The following is a 16,694-nucleotide window of genomic DNA, read 5'->3' as shown; positions in this document are numbered from 1 at the left end:
CGTAATTTCTAGGAGACAAGACTGGCAGTTACATCCTCATGATTTGTTTTCTCAGGCTCAAATCAACAGAATCAGGATAAAAAAATATGGAACCAGGGTTGAGAGGTGTTTCCTGTTACCTTTTTGTAGCAATAACAAAGGCTCATCTCGGCTGCGGCAGTGTTCCAGTGGCTACTCAGCATTAATCTTTCATGGGCCTCTGTGGCAGATGCGTTCCCTTCTGCAACCGCACACACACAAGCAGATAATTACAACACTTATTTAAAGGATTTGCAAATGAAGTACCTCCTCCCAGCTGTACATTTGCCAGTAATGGCTCAGAGAAAGGAGAAAAGTAGTTTTCCAGCTTGGCTTTCTAAAGCCCCGTCATTTATCTTCATTTATCAGTTGCATCATTTCAAGCTCCTTTTGATGTGGTTTTCTTTTTGTACAATCTTCAGTAGTTTTTCTTGGTTCTATACTTGTTTATATTCTCTACTCCTCTGCTGCCACAAGTAATTTTCCCCATGAGAATCACTGAAATGTAATTTCTCACCGAATCTAATTTAATGATGTCACCTTTTATAAACATTTCAAATAGTTGTGACCTCATTTTATCTTGCAAGCTAATTAGACAGCCTGAACACAGTGCTTACAGTGCTTTTGATGAAATGCGCTTGATCATGTATTCCACTTTTGTCATATATGAGAAATTCGCCTGTAAACAAGGAAGACAATGAGTGATTAGAGGATGACAAAGTCCCATAAGCAATTCTTGGTCAAGGTCACTGCTGCCCATAGAGAAATTATTTTACCTGTCTCCTCAGAAAGGGAGGTCAAAGGGATCTACCAAGCAGTGCATATATATCCTTGGTGTTTGTTGATTTGTGTTTTTATTTGGTCAAAATTGTAATTACCTAAAGGAAGAAAGTGGATATCCAACTCGTTCTCATTCCAGCCCGTCACATCTGGAAACTTTTTCAAGACCACTTGTGTCGCTCTATAACGCCCTGTGTAACCTTAAGTGTTGTTTTGTACGTGTAAAGCTCTGCGGTTAAGTTAGCAAGCATAAATATGCAACATCTGGTTAGGCTTTCACTTTTCTGTTATAATAGTACTGGTGCTAAAGGGCTTTCCCTGGTACATTACACTTTGACGCAAAAGGGTGCCATGTGTGTTGGTACCAGATGCCAAAAGACATCACAAAGCATAGCTATTTGTCGCTCTGGGAATGAGAACGGGCTGGGATATCAGTACCATTAGCAAACTAACAGTTAATAGGTAATGTTATGTGGACGTGTTGAAAAGGGGAAAATCCTTGAATCACCATTTGTAGGCTGCAACGTCATAGTAACATGAAGAAGTTGAAGCCACGTCTTCTAGCAATACCGCCTTCCAAACATTAGTCAACTCCTGCCATGGGAAACTCTCATCCAGCAGCTTGAAGCTGCAGGCTGCACCAGTCTGTCCATATACTGTTTCAAGCTCCTTGAAAATTTCAAAAATATGCACAATAGCTGCTGTATCATTACAATGTATGTTTCTTTAAACAAAAACGAGGAGAATTCAAATTAAACTTTAATACCCATTAAGTATCTATATGTATGGAGTTTGATTACTTTAGTTTGCACAGTGGTATTTCCCCTGCAAACACACAGCATGAATTATTGATCACATGCAAGTGTGGTAAATCCCCAACTCGCGTGTTTGGCTGACCAGACGACACTTAAACCTCCAGACACATTTAACACAGCGGCAGTGAAAGGAGCTCCTGCCAGGACAAGGGAAAAAATAAACCGGAATTACTTTACTGAAGAGGGATGAATTTCCAAACATTCCAGTCCAGCCCTGCCATTTAAGGATCACCTATGTAGCACTGAGATGGAGAAAGACATTATAAGAAAATATAAGTAACACTCCAGGAGTGAAAGTCTAAATGATGGAGCAAATGTCCTTTTGTCCTTGCTTTTGTTTCAGGAGGATAAAACGAGATGATAATAGAGGTGAGAAGGAGAACAGAGGAGTGAGTGACTGCGAAGCACCGTTTTTTCTACATTTACATTAAAATGTACAGGGTGGAAATGGACTTAGGTTTAAAATGAGACACCCACTGACACCTAAGCTTAACACACAAGCATCAGACCGAATGAAAAGCTGGCACTTTTTTATTAGATTTTTTACCGTCTCATACATACAGTGCAAAGCTTCCTTGTGTGTATCCATACAACACACACACACACGAATCTGTATTCAAGGCCGAGGTTTCTCAAACTTCTTGAGGAGTGGGTGGCAGGGCAGTTTGATAGGCAGGATAGGCTGACTCGTACCACAAGTAACAACAAACCGGGCTGACTGTTGTCGTTGTCTTGAGAGGAGGAAGGTAGAGAAAGAATAGGGGAGATGAGTGGCAATGGATGCTGGGAGGGAGAGAGGAAGAGACGGATGGCCTGACAGGCCCAGGCTCATAGCGAACATAACGTCTCCGCTGGGAGCAACAACCGCCTCCGTACTCATCTTTCTTCCCCCCTCCTTCCCCCATCTCCCTTTATCTCCCCTCTGTCTCACTTGTACAGCTTTTACTCGCCTGTCAGTCTGTCTCACTCCCTGTCCGGCTGTTTGTGTCTGTTGGCCTCTCTTGTGGTTTGTCTTTTTCTTTGCTCTGCGGCCATCAGTACTTTCTTCCTCACATGCTTTTTATCACACCGTGAACCTCTTTTATTCTGAATATATAGCCCTGTCTTGATGATGTGTCCCTTATCTGCTGCCCTTGTCCTAGCTCTGTCCTCTACCTCTCTGTTCTCCTTTTCCCCTTTCTCCCTTTGTCCTCTGCCTCCTCGCCCTGAAACCTTTCCCTCTCACAGTCAGCTCTCCTCTCTCACATTTTCATTGTAACTGCAAACCTGTCCATATACAGAATACTAAATGTCTGTTCATATCTATTCGAGGACATTATCCATTTCTTAATGTAATGTGAACGGACGCTGATGTGGAAAAGACGCGTAGAGGTACTAAATACGTTTCTGTGACAGCATGTTCCTTAACATTTTAGCTGAAGTGAAGCATCTGCCCACATACCAATCAAGTGATGTTAGTTGAAGTCTTCCATTTTAATGCTGGTCAGCAAAGCTGCCATGGGGCTAGAACAGTGACAGCTGTCCCAGGTGAATGCTAATTGTAAGGGCATAATGCAGCAAGTCCAAGACACACAGAAGTGGCATGCTTTGGAATAACATTTTGCAGCACAGCTCCAAAAATATGACTGAAGCACTGATTAGAAATGTGACAGGGCAGATGTGGGGCTATGCACAACTATGTAGTCATTGGAGGGGAGAGTATTCAGATTCAGAAGTAAAATAAAAAAAATACCACAATGTAAAAATACTCTATTACCAGTCCTGCTTTAAAATATAACTTAAAGTTAGTTAAAGCTGCACAAATCAATATTTTACATTAACAATGGATTAAATGGTATCATTTGATCCATTGAACCATACTCAAAAATTAGTTTACTTTTGTTTATGACCCACAAAATGTCAGTGTCAGTTATGGAGGTTACGTAAGTTGCATAAGTTATTCAAATACCGTTATTTAACTGACGTTAAACACGACCGGAAGTGCTAGCTAGCATCCGGAAGCGTCTCATAGAGACGCCCCGGGTAGTCTCTATGAGACTCTATGAAATAACTATGTTTTGTCACTTTTTCTAAAAGCGTTGGTATTGGACACCCTGAGATGAGAATGGTCCTGGTTTAGTTCAATTTAATTTTATTTATGTAGCACCAATTCATAACTCTTATGTAATATTATATTAAATATCTTGCATTGGACTAGGTGAATACACATGCACCCACAGACTGCTGCAATTATGTAATAGTGGATGTCCTGTGGACCTGATTCATTCTTCTTGAAGTTCAATTCGCTGCAGCCTCTGGTCACCGTGTTGATTATTGGCTCATTGGATATTTCGTGCACGTGTTGGTGATATTTTTTCTACCCCTTCCATGTGACAGAAATTTTCCATGGGACAGTGTCAGCTACAGTGTAAGAGAGGAAATACTGAGCAAAAACGCTCATCTTTGAGTGACCTACATCTATACACTTAAAAATTTCACTTTGCTGCAGTTCAGGGCTAATAATAATCAGTAATAAATGAAGCCTGACTCTGTGGTGATATCATGCAGGAACAGTAACTTTTTCAATGCAGTGCTGGATATCCAGCTGTATAAAAAGAGGGGCCAGATGGGCTGTGTGTATCCATCTGTCTTTACACATCCCTAACAATACACACCTCCTCTTCATCATTCTCTCAGTCGCCTTCACCTCTGCAGTACCTTTATTCATCTGGTCACAGTACATCTCTTTTCATTTCCCATCCACTGCCTCTCTTTCTATCATGTCTACTGCCCTATGAATCCTAAATCATACATACTAATACTACTAATAATTCTAAGAAAACACTAAACAATTCAATTGTTTTTGGAGGTCTTGATATTAATACAGGGACAAGGACCAAGTCTATGTGGTGGCTGTTCAGTGCTCCTGAAGCAGCGGGGCATTCGGGATTGGCTCAGCAGAGGTTAATGGCGGGGGGAAACTCCTTGTCATGGCTCCATTGTCTGAGGCACTGGGACCCGCTTACCTGTGGGCACCTCCTGAAAATTGCTTTCTGATAAAAATAGTGCTCAGCCGCAGACATGGCCCACTTTATTAGCCGTGTGCTCTGGAAAAGCCTCCCGGGTAGAGAAATGGTGGAGCGGAGAGGTATGGAGGAGTGATGTGTGGATGGCGGGACGGGAGGGGGGGGTGGCATGGTGTTTTGAGATGCTGTAAAAGGCACACACACACAGCAAAAAGTTAACTTGCACACACACACACAAACACACACACACACACACACATACACACACACACACACTCCCCTGTGCAATTTAGCCACCCTCCACATTCCCACAAACACACATGTGCAGCCAGGTATAAACAATCTGACAGAGGTAGGTAGACATAATTGGGCCGGACTCCGATATCCAGGACCAGCTTTGGCCAGACTCACTGCAGTTAACAGGGGAAAGTTTGCCAAGGTAAAACTTTACTCTGCTGGATGACATTGTGGATCTACACTCAGAGGATGAACAAACACAGCTCTACTTACGACCCAATACTGAGAATCTGTGGAGGGAAGAATAGGAGGCAGAAACAAAACCCTTTCACATACAATTTCAGGAGATGGTATTGATAGCATATTGGGATGCCTGAGGAGAGATTTTTCACATGTAAGATGTAAAAAATTTCCATATTTAATGCACACTGTTGTCCATTTAGGTTTAAAGACAGTATGAGATTTTATTACTAGATCACCAGCATTACATGCAAGCAAAACTCAGTTCAAAGGTGTTCTGACATGTAAAATATGTCTGGCGCCCCTATCAATCAGCAGGACAACATCATTTGGAACTATGTCCCTTTATAACTACAATGCATTACTACAAGCAAAGCGCGTTGTCACTTGGGAGTAAATGAATGTCGATTTGGGGCTGATGCTTTTGTTCTTCTTGAGGACAGTCTTTTGCTAACCTTTGAGCCACAAATTCATGCAGCTGACCAACAGCAAGCTGCCTTGACAGTGCTGACCTTTGGGGAAATGGAGAGCTCAAAATGGAGGAAGCTATGGTTTGTTTTTATATTGCTAGTGTAGTTTATTAGCTGATGTACCATCCACTGGCATTTAAGTCTCTTCTGTCGTATTATAAACTGCTTCTTGCTTTACATGATGCATACAGTTATGAGACAGGAGTTGATGGTACAAATATGTATTTTGAATAAACTGTGTGAACTTATTGTCCCATTTAACAGCTAACAGTTAGCAAGCTTATTAGCCTGGACAGCTTTTCCCCCTCTTCAGTAAAATCTAATTAAATTATGATCCCAAGAAAAAAACGTCAGAGGGTACACAGAAGTGCACAGAAAATAGAACAAAGCCCAGAAAGCTAGGGTTACTGAAAAGTGCTAGCATGTACTGACTGGCGTTAGCAGTTAGGTGGACTCCTACAGTAGTTAACCGACTACTTCTGCACGTGGTCTATGGCTACGTTCACAATGCAGGCCTCAATGCTCTTTTCCGATTTTTTTCCCATATCAGATATTTTTGTTTAACAGTTCACATTATTGTCTAAATGTAGCCCATATCAGACTCCTGTGTGAACTGTCGACGGCCTGAAAGTAACCCGCATGTGCAAAAAAATAACACGACAACAACAAGGAGCACGTAGCTTCAGTTTGCTCATACCTGCAAACCCTCCCGATTTGGGAGACTCCTGTATTTCAATGTCCGCTCACAGTTTCCTCCCGGGGTCACATTTCTCCTGAATTATGACAAATGTTCACGACTTTCTGTCCTTTCCATGACAGTTTCTGGCGCTGTACAATGCATCTGCCCCACAAATCACTCCCTCTCTATCTCATAAGAGAGCTCGCGACCAGGTGGATTTCAGGTGGAAGAAAAGGAATTTGTAAGCAGATGACAGCAAGGTAGAGAAAAAAGAGAGCCACTTGTTTTAATTATGGCTTTTCTGGCCACATATGAAAGTGGCCTGAATCCGAACTGGAAAAGATCAGATTCCTTGTGACTTGGGCTGTTCACGCTGTTATAAAAAGATCTGATCTGAGTCACATATGAGCAATCGGATATTGGTCACTTTGGCCTGCAGTCTAAATGCACACCATATGAGAGCAAGCTTCAAGAACCAAATATTATATGTTATTTTAAAGACTTCACCCCTGATTTCTCTAATTTACCTCGGTGCTTATTCATTCCCTGATCACCTTCTACTTCTATTTATCACTCCTACCATACCTCTAATTTGCTTGTTGTCTTTCTCTCCCCCCTCCCTGCCTGTTCTCTGCACTGTTTGTGGCTTCTAAAGCTCTCCACTGGAGACTCCTTTAGAGATGCACAGAGGCACCGGACGCTAAATAGGGAACACCTCTGCTCACATGACCAGCCTCAGAGAGGAGGGAAAGAGGGAGGGCGGGACCAGTGGAACAAGGGAAGGGACAGATGAGAAAGAGATGAGGAAGGAAGGGCAGGGGAATGGGCAAAAAGAAGATGTGGGGCATCATGAAGGATGAGGAAGTGGAGGAAGAGGTGACAAGAGACAGGATTTCATATCCACCTTAAAATGCTGCAGCTATATCCACAGCCAAAACAATAGCCTTGCTGCATCGTGACTAGTTATGACTGTCCCTGATGACAGGGTAGAGCCCTGTTCCACATTCAAAGCAGTACTAACAATCCACACACACACACACACACACACAAACACACACACACACGCACACACACAAACACACACACACACACTTGTGTGTGTAGATATTTAAATGATGATTTTTAGAATATCAAGCATTAATACGGTAGAAAAAGTTCTGTAAATGATTTCTTATGAGTGAAGTTGTTCTTCATGTATTTTGCTGCTATGTCTTACAAAACCAGTTATTTGGAATGGATGGTCTTTGGTGATATAGAAAGTTACCGCATCCATCTTCACTGTTCTATAACAGCGAGCACTTCCTTTCTCTGTGGAGACTGGCAGAGACACAGAGAGAGAGTGAGTGTGTGTGTGTGTGTGTGTGTGTGTGTGTGAGGGAGGGAGGGAGAGCATATGCATATGGGGATGGTCTCTTCAAGATAGCTCACTGGTTTTTCTTGCAGATCTTATGTGAAGAGTAGGTCACAGGATTCATGCAGGGATGAGGATATACTTGGAGAAGTTTTGTTAAGGAATGTCCTCTTTAACTTCCCTGAGAACTTATGCAAAGAGACACACCCAAATAATGGTCTTTGTTGATTGATAGGCAACTGGCAATATCCAAAGGATAGAAACTGATGATTTTGAAATTATAGTGAAATACATTTTAATTTTAAAACATTTAAATAATTAAATGAATTGAAGTCTGGTTGATTTTTGGTAACCATGTGCACATCTACTACACATCACTATATGAAATTAATTGAATTTTGCAGTTGTTTCTTTTTCACCCACCAACTCCATTTTATACTGTATATAAACAAAGTGAGACCTTAAAGCAACATCATGTAAGACTTGTTCTTTTTGTGCAATTTTGTGGCACTAGTGTAATTCACCACTGTCAATAAATACAGCTGTACCAACTCGTTCTCGCTCCCTGACTCGTCACCATCGTCGTCAGTTTGTAACGCATTGGGGATCCCTTTAGTGTCATAGTTCAACGTGTAAGGGGAGCCCCTGTAGCGTCAGTTTTTGACAGTAAAGGAAGGTATATAATATTTAACAGAAAAGACGGGAAAAGTAAGGAGGTGGTTTGGGTGGATGGAGGTGACAGGTCGCCAGTCCATCGCAAGGCCACACACAGACAAACAACCACTCACACCTAAGGGCAATTTTAGAGACACCAATTAACCTAACCTGCATGTCTTTGGAGCACCCGGAGAGAACCAACGCAGACACGGGGAGAACATGTTAAATCCGCACAGAAAGGCCGGGGCAACCGGGGTTTGAATCCACAACCTTCTTGCTGTGAGGCGACAGTGCTAACCACTGGACCACCGCACCGCCGTTGCTTGACCTTCATGGGGGAAAAAATTTGATGTGTATTGGGTGTTTACTTTGAGTGATATAATAATAATAATAATAATAATCCTTATTTGTAGAGCACTTTTCAAAAACAAGTTACAAAGTGCTTTAACAAGTGTAAAGAATAATACAAAAAAAAAGATAAGAGCATGAAAATTTAATATAAAATTAGTAAAATACAATAAAATAAAAGGGATAAAATAAAGTCAAATAAGATCGGGAAAAGCTCTCCTATAAAAGTATGTTTTAAGAAGGGACTTAAAAGAGTTCACTGACTCAGCCGACCTGATTTCCTCGGGCAGGCTGTTCCAGAGCCTCGGGGCCCTGACAGCAAACGCTCTGTCCCCTTTAGTTTTCAGTCGAGACTCTGGAACAGACAACAGACCTCTGCCCGAGGATCTCAAGGTACGTGCTGGTGCGTATGGGACTAAAAGGTCAGAAATATAACAAGGCGAGAGGCCATGAAGAGCTTTAAAAGTGATCAATAGAATTTTAAAGTCAATTCTAAAACATACTGGGAGCCAGTGTAATGAAGCTAAAATAGGAGTAATGTGGTCATATTTCTTTGTTCTGGTTAAAAGCCTGGCAGCTGAGTTCTGGACAGTCTGGAGTCGATCAATAGATTTTTGGGTTAAACAGGTGAAAAGGCTGTTGCAATAATCCAGGCGTGATGAGATGAAGGCGTGTAAAATGGTCTCGGTGTCCTTAAAAGTTAACATAGATCGAATTTTAGCTATATTTCTAAGTTGATAAAAACATGATTGAACAAGCTTTGTGGTGTGCTGCTCGAAATTTAAATTACTATCAAACCAAACACCAAGGTTCTTTGCCACAGGCTTAATGTGATTTACTAGGGAACCAGCAGATGGCAGTATTTGATTTGCCATCTGCTGGGACCCGATGACCAGGATTTCTGTTTTGTCTGAGTTCAGCTGGAGGAAATTATTTGACATCCATTTTTTAACTTCACAAAGGCAGTTGTTAAGTGAACTCAGCATTCCAGGGTCTGTGGATCTGACGGGCAAGTATATTTGTGTGTCATCAGCATAAATATGAAAAGAAATGCCATGTTTATGGATAATATGTCCAAGGGGAAGCAGATACAAGGAAAACAAAATGGGTCCTAAGACCGACCCCTGAGGCACACCATATTTAACTGGACAGAATGAAGAGACATAGTTGTTTACAGACACACAAAACTTCCTATTTGACAGGTAGGATGAAAACCATTCTAGGGCAGTACCAGAGATCCCCACCCAGTGCCTCAGTCTGTCTAACATGATGTTGTGATCAATGGTGTCAAAAGCAGCGCTAAGGTCCAGGAGTACAAGGACTGAGCACATACCTTCATCAGCAGACATTAAAAGGTCATTGGTGACTTTAAGCAGGGCAGTCTCAGTGCTGTGGTACTTCCTAAAACCAGACTGAAACTTTTCAAATATTTGTTATTTTCCAGCACAGTGAGCAGCTGTTTGGACACAATTCTTTCTAGAATCTTTGCAATAAAAGGCAGTTTTGAAATTGGTCTAAAATTTGTGGGAGGGAGGGATCTAAACCAGGTTTCTTTAAAAGTGGGTTCACGCAAGCCGTTTTAAAATAATCAGGGACACAACCAGTAGATAGGGAGCTGTTGAAAACAGAGATCAAATGGGGCCCAACAGAATCTATTACTTTAGTAAAATTTTGTAGGTATTATATCAAGTGGGCTGGAGGACACTCTCATTTGTGATATGTTTTTAAAAGCTCAGAAAGTCGATGGGATAAAACTGGTTAAAACTCTTTGTTGCTGGTGAGGAACCTCTGAGTAAGAGGCCACGGGGGTAATAGAGGCTCTGATTGACACCACCTTATTGGTAAAATAAGATAAAAACAATTCACAGTCATCATTACTTCCAGCTGAGGCACAAGGAGGGGTTGGGTTTACCAGCTGATCCACAGTCTTAAACAGAAACCTGGGATTGTGTTTATGTGTAGTAATGAGTTCAGAAAAATAGTGTGTTCTCGCATCCTTAACCATTTATTGTAGTTAATTAATAAATCCTTCAGACTGAGGTAATGGACTTGGAGATTGGATTTTTTCCATCTGCGCTCTGCTTTCCTGCATTCCCTTTTTAGGCTGCGAATGCTGTCATTTATCCAGGGTTGCTTACTAGCTTTAGACGTAGGCCTAACCTTTAGAGGAGCAGTAATATTTAGTGACGACAAGCAGATATGATTGAAGTGATCGACCAGATTGTTGGTGTTGGAATCAGACAGGTGTTGGCTTTGGCTCTGAAAGAATGCGCAAAACTTTGAAACACTTTGTTCATTAAAGATGCGACAACACACGGAGCTTGGTGAGGCGGCATGAGTAACAGGCGAATCGCAGCTAAAAACAATACATCTGTGGTCAGATATGGTCATGTCCACTAATTCCACAGAGGAAATGCTGACACCCAGGGTAAAAACCAGTCCAGTGTATGACCACGGTTATGTGTTTGCCCTTTGACATGTTGTTTGAAGTTAAAAGAAGTGGCCATATTTAAAAAGTCAGTTGCATTAACATTGTGGGGTCATCAACATGAATATTAAAATCGCCACAAAGAACAATTCTGTCATAATTTAAAACCAGAGTAGATAAAAATTCAGGAAGTTCTGATAAAAATCCTCCAGGCGGTTTTGGGGGGCGATAAATTATAACAAATATGATAGGTTGCAGCCCTCCAACTTTAAGAGTGAGAACTTCAAAGGAGCTAAATTCATCACAGCGTACTTGATGACATTTAAAATTTTTCCTATACACGCTCACTAGCCCACCACCACGACCACTGACCCTCGGTTGACTAAAGCAATCATATTGAGGCGGACACAGTTCAGCTAGCTGGCTATAGTCATTCATTTGCAACCAGGATTCAGTTAAAAACATAAAATCTAGATTTGCAGACAAGATAAAATCATTTAAGATAAAAGTCTTACTTGACAGTGATCTCACATTGAAGAGAGCCATTTTAAATGAGTTTGTTCTGGGTGCTGGAGTTGGTGCAGTTGTCCTAATCCTTAAGAGATTACTAATATTTCTGTGTGGGATGTGCACATTTCGGTTTACTGGTCTATGCGTGATGATGACAGGAATAGAAGTCTTTGGAACAGCGCTGGAGCAGACGGCTTTACATGCCAGCAGGTGGAGACAGTTGTTTGTGGCAGTGAGGCAGAGATCTGTTCAGTGAGTGGTGGTGCGTCCAGGTGTGCTGCATGAATGATTAGTCATTCACGTAAATCATGTGTGGACCGCACCACATGCTGTATGTACGCAGCTAACATTTCTGAGCCCCGTTTGTTTGGGTGAAGTCCGTCTGTCTTAAAAAGAGACATTCTTTGCCAGAAAATATTAAAATTATCCACATAAAACACACGGTGAGCCCTGCAGGCGGACTGGAGCCAGTCGTGGAGGCCAAGGAGTCTACTGAAGCGGCCAGCACCGCGACCGACTGTGGGAATGGGACCAGAGATAAAAACGGACTTTCCACACTGCTTTAAAAAGTTAAGAAGACGGTTAAAATCTGATTTTGTCAGCTCAGACTGCTGAAGAGCTGTGTCATTTGTTCCCACATGGACTATCACTCTTGTGATGGAGGACGGGAGCGACGGCATCAGGTCCTGGAGTTTTTTTAAAATGTCAGCTGTGGTGGCACCGGGGAAGCAGTGAGTGGTAGCGTTAAAGAAACGGATGTTTCTGGTTACGAGTCACCAATTATTAGTGTGGTTGGGGAGAAAAGAGGACGAGGAGATGCTGGTTGTGGGGATCCAGAGCGGGACTGAGCAGAATCTGCTTCAACACTGCGTGCGGACTGAGGATGGAGTGTGTGAGCTGTTGAGTGTTGTGTTGGAGTAGCAGTAACAGACCTGAGAGAAGGGCTACCTGACGGTGCAGGGTAGAGACAGCCTCCGGAGCGTCTGAGCACAGCCTCCTTCAGGATCCTACGTCGGGAAGCGGAGGTTTTTGACCGGGATGACGGCCGCCGATCAGGTCCGGCGGCAGACCGGCGGCCCAGTGCAGGAGATGTAGCCGGTGGCGGAGATGCAACAGTGTCGGCAGGCACTGTGCGCCGAAAGAGATCCGTATCAGGGAGACTCGAAGCCGCAGGTGCATCCGCTGGATGGACCGGAGTGTCGTCAGACAAGGCTGCATAGCGGTTGGAGAGGCCGATGTCCGGAGGAGAGGCAGCCCCATCCGAGCCTCTCTTGCAGCCACGGACCACCACTTCAGCCCAGGTTGACTGATGCTTCGGAGTCGAGCAGGATGAAAGCCTGGGAAGACTAGAGGGGTCCCAAAACACGGTGTCCTGGATGTTAGCGGTTGCGCTAAGAGAAACAATCTGTTTGGCTTGTACTGAAGCTACATCCATAAAGCCAGTCAGCAGGGAATCTTTCTCTTTGAGTTCCTCTGAAAGTCGTCGGATATCTTCCATAAGGTCAGCAATCTTCTTGTTCGCTTTCTTAAGGAGTGAGCAGTCCTCATGGGGCACAGTTATCTCGGCTTGCATAGTCACCGGAGCTTTGTTGCGATCAGTAGCGTTGATCGCGTTTTTACGGTCATCTATCTTAAGATCCATGTCGGATGACTAAAATCCTTAACCCACGTAAAACTTAAATAAAGTTAAGTTAAATAAAAGGATATAAAAAATGTAACGAAAAAAGTGGATTAAAACTGGATAAGAGTCCGGTTCAAGACAGAGCTTCCGACAGGTGGCTACAGACGCCAACGCATGCGCAGAGTGCAGGTTACGTCAGCAATTACGTCAGAGATCTTGTGACAGGATAAGACAGGATATGGTTATACCATGTAACTGACAAAGTCTAGTTCGTAACTCGGCGGGCCGCTCCCGTCGCGGGCCCCAGTGCACTGTCTGCACTGTCTATACCTACGTCCCTGTAATGTAGTACGTTTGTTAACACCAACTCGAGATTTATAGCTAGAGGGTAATCCTCTGTCTGATTTTCGAAGTCAACAACTTTGCTAACACAGACATACATAAATAAAAACATAAATAAATGCAACAACACAAGACATAGCAAGACAGTTAATAAGTTTTTACTGACGAGTCCAACAGAAAGAAGGCAAGATCTGCATCTGTCTTGCATCCTTTCAGGTCTTTTAGCCTATGCCAATAGGTAAAGCATATTCCCATACTTACTCTTGTCTGGTCTCTTGCTCAGGCACACTCTCTTTTTCTTTTCCTTGATTATGTTTTTTTTATTATGTTGATTATGTTACTGAGAATACCAAGATAGCTTCTTCCAAAGAAGTTACACTGTACATTATATAATTTTTGCTTCTTCTTATAGCTTGCTTGCAGAAGAGTCGTGTAAAACCTGCAATAGATGTTTTGGCCACTAGAGGGTAGCATAAACCAGCTGTAGACACAACACATTAGGTCCGTATGCCTTAATGCGGCGCTGCACAGCGCTAACTTAACGTGATGCATGCTGGACTTAACATGAGGCATGCTGGTTAGAAATTGGGTCCGGCTTTCCCCGGGGCTGCATGTCACATGACATTGATATATATATATATAAATATATATTTATGTCCATATGTACACATTAGGAAACAGGTGAAGTTAATGATATGACATGTTATTGGCAGAAAGTTACAGCTGTCAGCAGTCTCCCACTGATGTGGGCCCAGGAGAAAGAGAGCTCCCTAACTGCTTCCTGCAGCTGTATCAGCACCTTGGAGAGTGAGGCAGCACTCAGTCCTGGATTTTTAAGAATAAGATTATTGTCATAATAGTTATTCTTATATCCAGTGTTTCTCACCGAAATACATTGCATTTTTACTTGATGTCTAAGCATAAGCATTTCCTTCCTCATAAAGCATTTTGAATACTGTCTTCTCCCATGCCCTTCTGCTAGTGCATTGTTACATTCTCAGTTCATTACTCCCACCAATTTTCATGCAGGCGTCACCATTTACGGTATGGTCCGACTGTTCAAAGCAGCTTTCTGTGTAAAAATGCAAGTAACCTGTCATCAGTTATCAAACTTTGTTTGGGGAGTTGGAAAGGATCCCAGCCCAGCTCGACCTCATGTGACCACTCCCGCAAGCATCTTGTGACACATCCTTGTCTCTGCTTCCTGAACAGCTTCCTTTGTCTTCCACTTGCTGCCAGTCCTCACTTGGATCCCTGCTTTAACCACCTTGGGTTCACTCGATTCCCTGTGCTGTACCACTTCTCTAACTCCTTAAATTCCTCCTCCAAGGATTTGAAGGTCAGTTGCAGTGTGCTGTGGTGTCCATAGATTGCAATGCTGCTCAGGCTCTTTGGCAGCCCCAGCCGTCTCCTGAGGTGGTTGCTGACCCTCCTCTCTAAGGTTTCAACTGTCAAGATTGAAGCTGCATAGAAGAGGATGGGCCACAGGATTCTGGGAAGAATGCCATGCTGATACACCCAGGCTTGGAGCGTCGTAGGAAAGGCTAACTTCGGGTCGACTGGATGGATGTGGTGTCCCTCAGAAAGCTGTCAAAAACCTTGCCTAAGCTCTTGAAGGGTTTTTCTGTGATGATTGGGATGTCTGTGCCTGCAATATTGACCCTTGATATTGTCCTACTCCTTCACTTTTCCCAGCACCAAAGATCTTGATTTAGCCGATTTAAAACGCATCTGACTGAAAAGTCATCCATTAGTGCTCTGATGGGTGGTTGCCATTGAACGGATTTCATCCTAGGCCATCTGCACTCTGGTTCAGCAGACTTAGTGAGTATGTTCATGGCTAGGGAGAACAGTGACACAGAGATAGTGCACCCTGTGATGGTGCAGATCTCCACCTTGTTCCACCTTATTTTAATTTACCCTGAAGAAACACACATGCGGTCTGCGACTCTGGTGGGGACGTGAATTTTGGTCGGTACGAGCTGCACCAGCCCTTGGAATGGAGCCATATGCATTTGCCAAGTCTAGCCACAACACTGACAGGTTACCTGTGTTCTCTCTGACCTCCCTGATGAGCTGTGTCACCACAGCAGTGGGCTCCAGACAGCCTGGCACCCCTGAAATGCCACCCTTCTGGACTTGTGTCGATATAGTTGTTCTTTGCCAGGTTAGTGCACAGATGACACTGAAGAAGACCTCTGTACACAGCAGGGAGATGATGAACTGGACTGAACTGAACTGTTGTATCAGGGTAGAGTTTTTCTCCTTCGGGATCTACACCTCTTCAGTTACTCTCCATCATGGGATCTTCCCCCTTCTCCAGAAGACTCGCAGGATCTTCCACAGAAGCAGCAGGAGATTGGGACAGTTCTTGTACACTTTGTACGAGGTGCTGCTTGGTCCTGGAGCGGAGCTTGCCCTTACTTTGCGGACAACCTCTCTGCACCTCCGTTTTCATGGGTTCTATTAAGATGTTACACTCACCCAGTTCTTGCTCTCTGTCAGAGTTGCTGTAGGTCTTCCTCAGATTTTGGTGAATGACCTCCTGACACATTTTCCTCACATGTCTACAATACCCACAAGTACTGCCATGTATAATGTAGATTCTGTGTTGTGCACTTTATTCATGTTTTCTGACATAATACATCTTTGATTTGTTTATGGAGTGATAGTATTTAAATATAAGGATTTAGTATACGAAAGTACTTCTTGTCCCTGATTCCTCATCAACACACACATCAGCACACACAGACACACCTGACAGGTGGCAAACTGGCAATTAGTCAGTTCCCTCAACAAAGCTTAAAAACAAAGGCTTCTTTCAGTTTGACCTGAGAGGACCGAGCTGCCTGCACACACCACACTTACCCCGCACACTCACTCATTGCCTCCAACTCCTCTCCTCTGACCTTCCTTACCCGCCCATCGAGTCAGAAACCGCTTGTCTCTTTTTCTTTGAGTCAGCACTCTTGTTTCCTTTCCTCTGCTCTCCCTCCTTTCTCACACTCTGATCGACCCCCCTTTGTCTTTCTCTCACACACACACACACACACACACACACACACACACACACACACACACAAACACACCTTCCTTCTCTGATGTGGCTGCAAAAGTGCACAGACACATGTGGCCTTGAGAAAGGCATTGGTAACAAACATGGGGGAAGACGGAGAGGATAAGAAAAGAAGAG

At 43.2% G+C, this 16,694-nt stretch overlaps 1 pseudogene; it reads right to left on the bottom strand.

Annotated features, from left to right (window-relative positions):
• Positions 1-14,600: 14,600 nt before the first annotated feature.
• On the bottom strand, positions 14,601-16,427 carry LOC119901496 (annotated as a pseudogene).
• Between the last annotated feature and the right edge of the window lie 267 nt (positions 16,428-16,694).

The sequence above is a fragment of the Micropterus salmoides genome, unplaced genomic scaffold, assembly GCF_014851395.1.
Source record: "Micropterus salmoides isolate LMB-PRFRI ecotype aquatic unplaced genomic scaffold, ASM1485139v1 Ms_hic_scaffold_1337, whole genome shotgun sequence".
Lineage (NCBI taxonomy): Eukaryota > Metazoa > Chordata > Actinopteri > Centrarchiformes > Centrarchidae > Micropterus > Micropterus salmoides.
The sequence above is the reverse complement of the archived record's forward strand: the minus strand, read 5'-3'. Positions and strand labels throughout refer to the sequence as shown.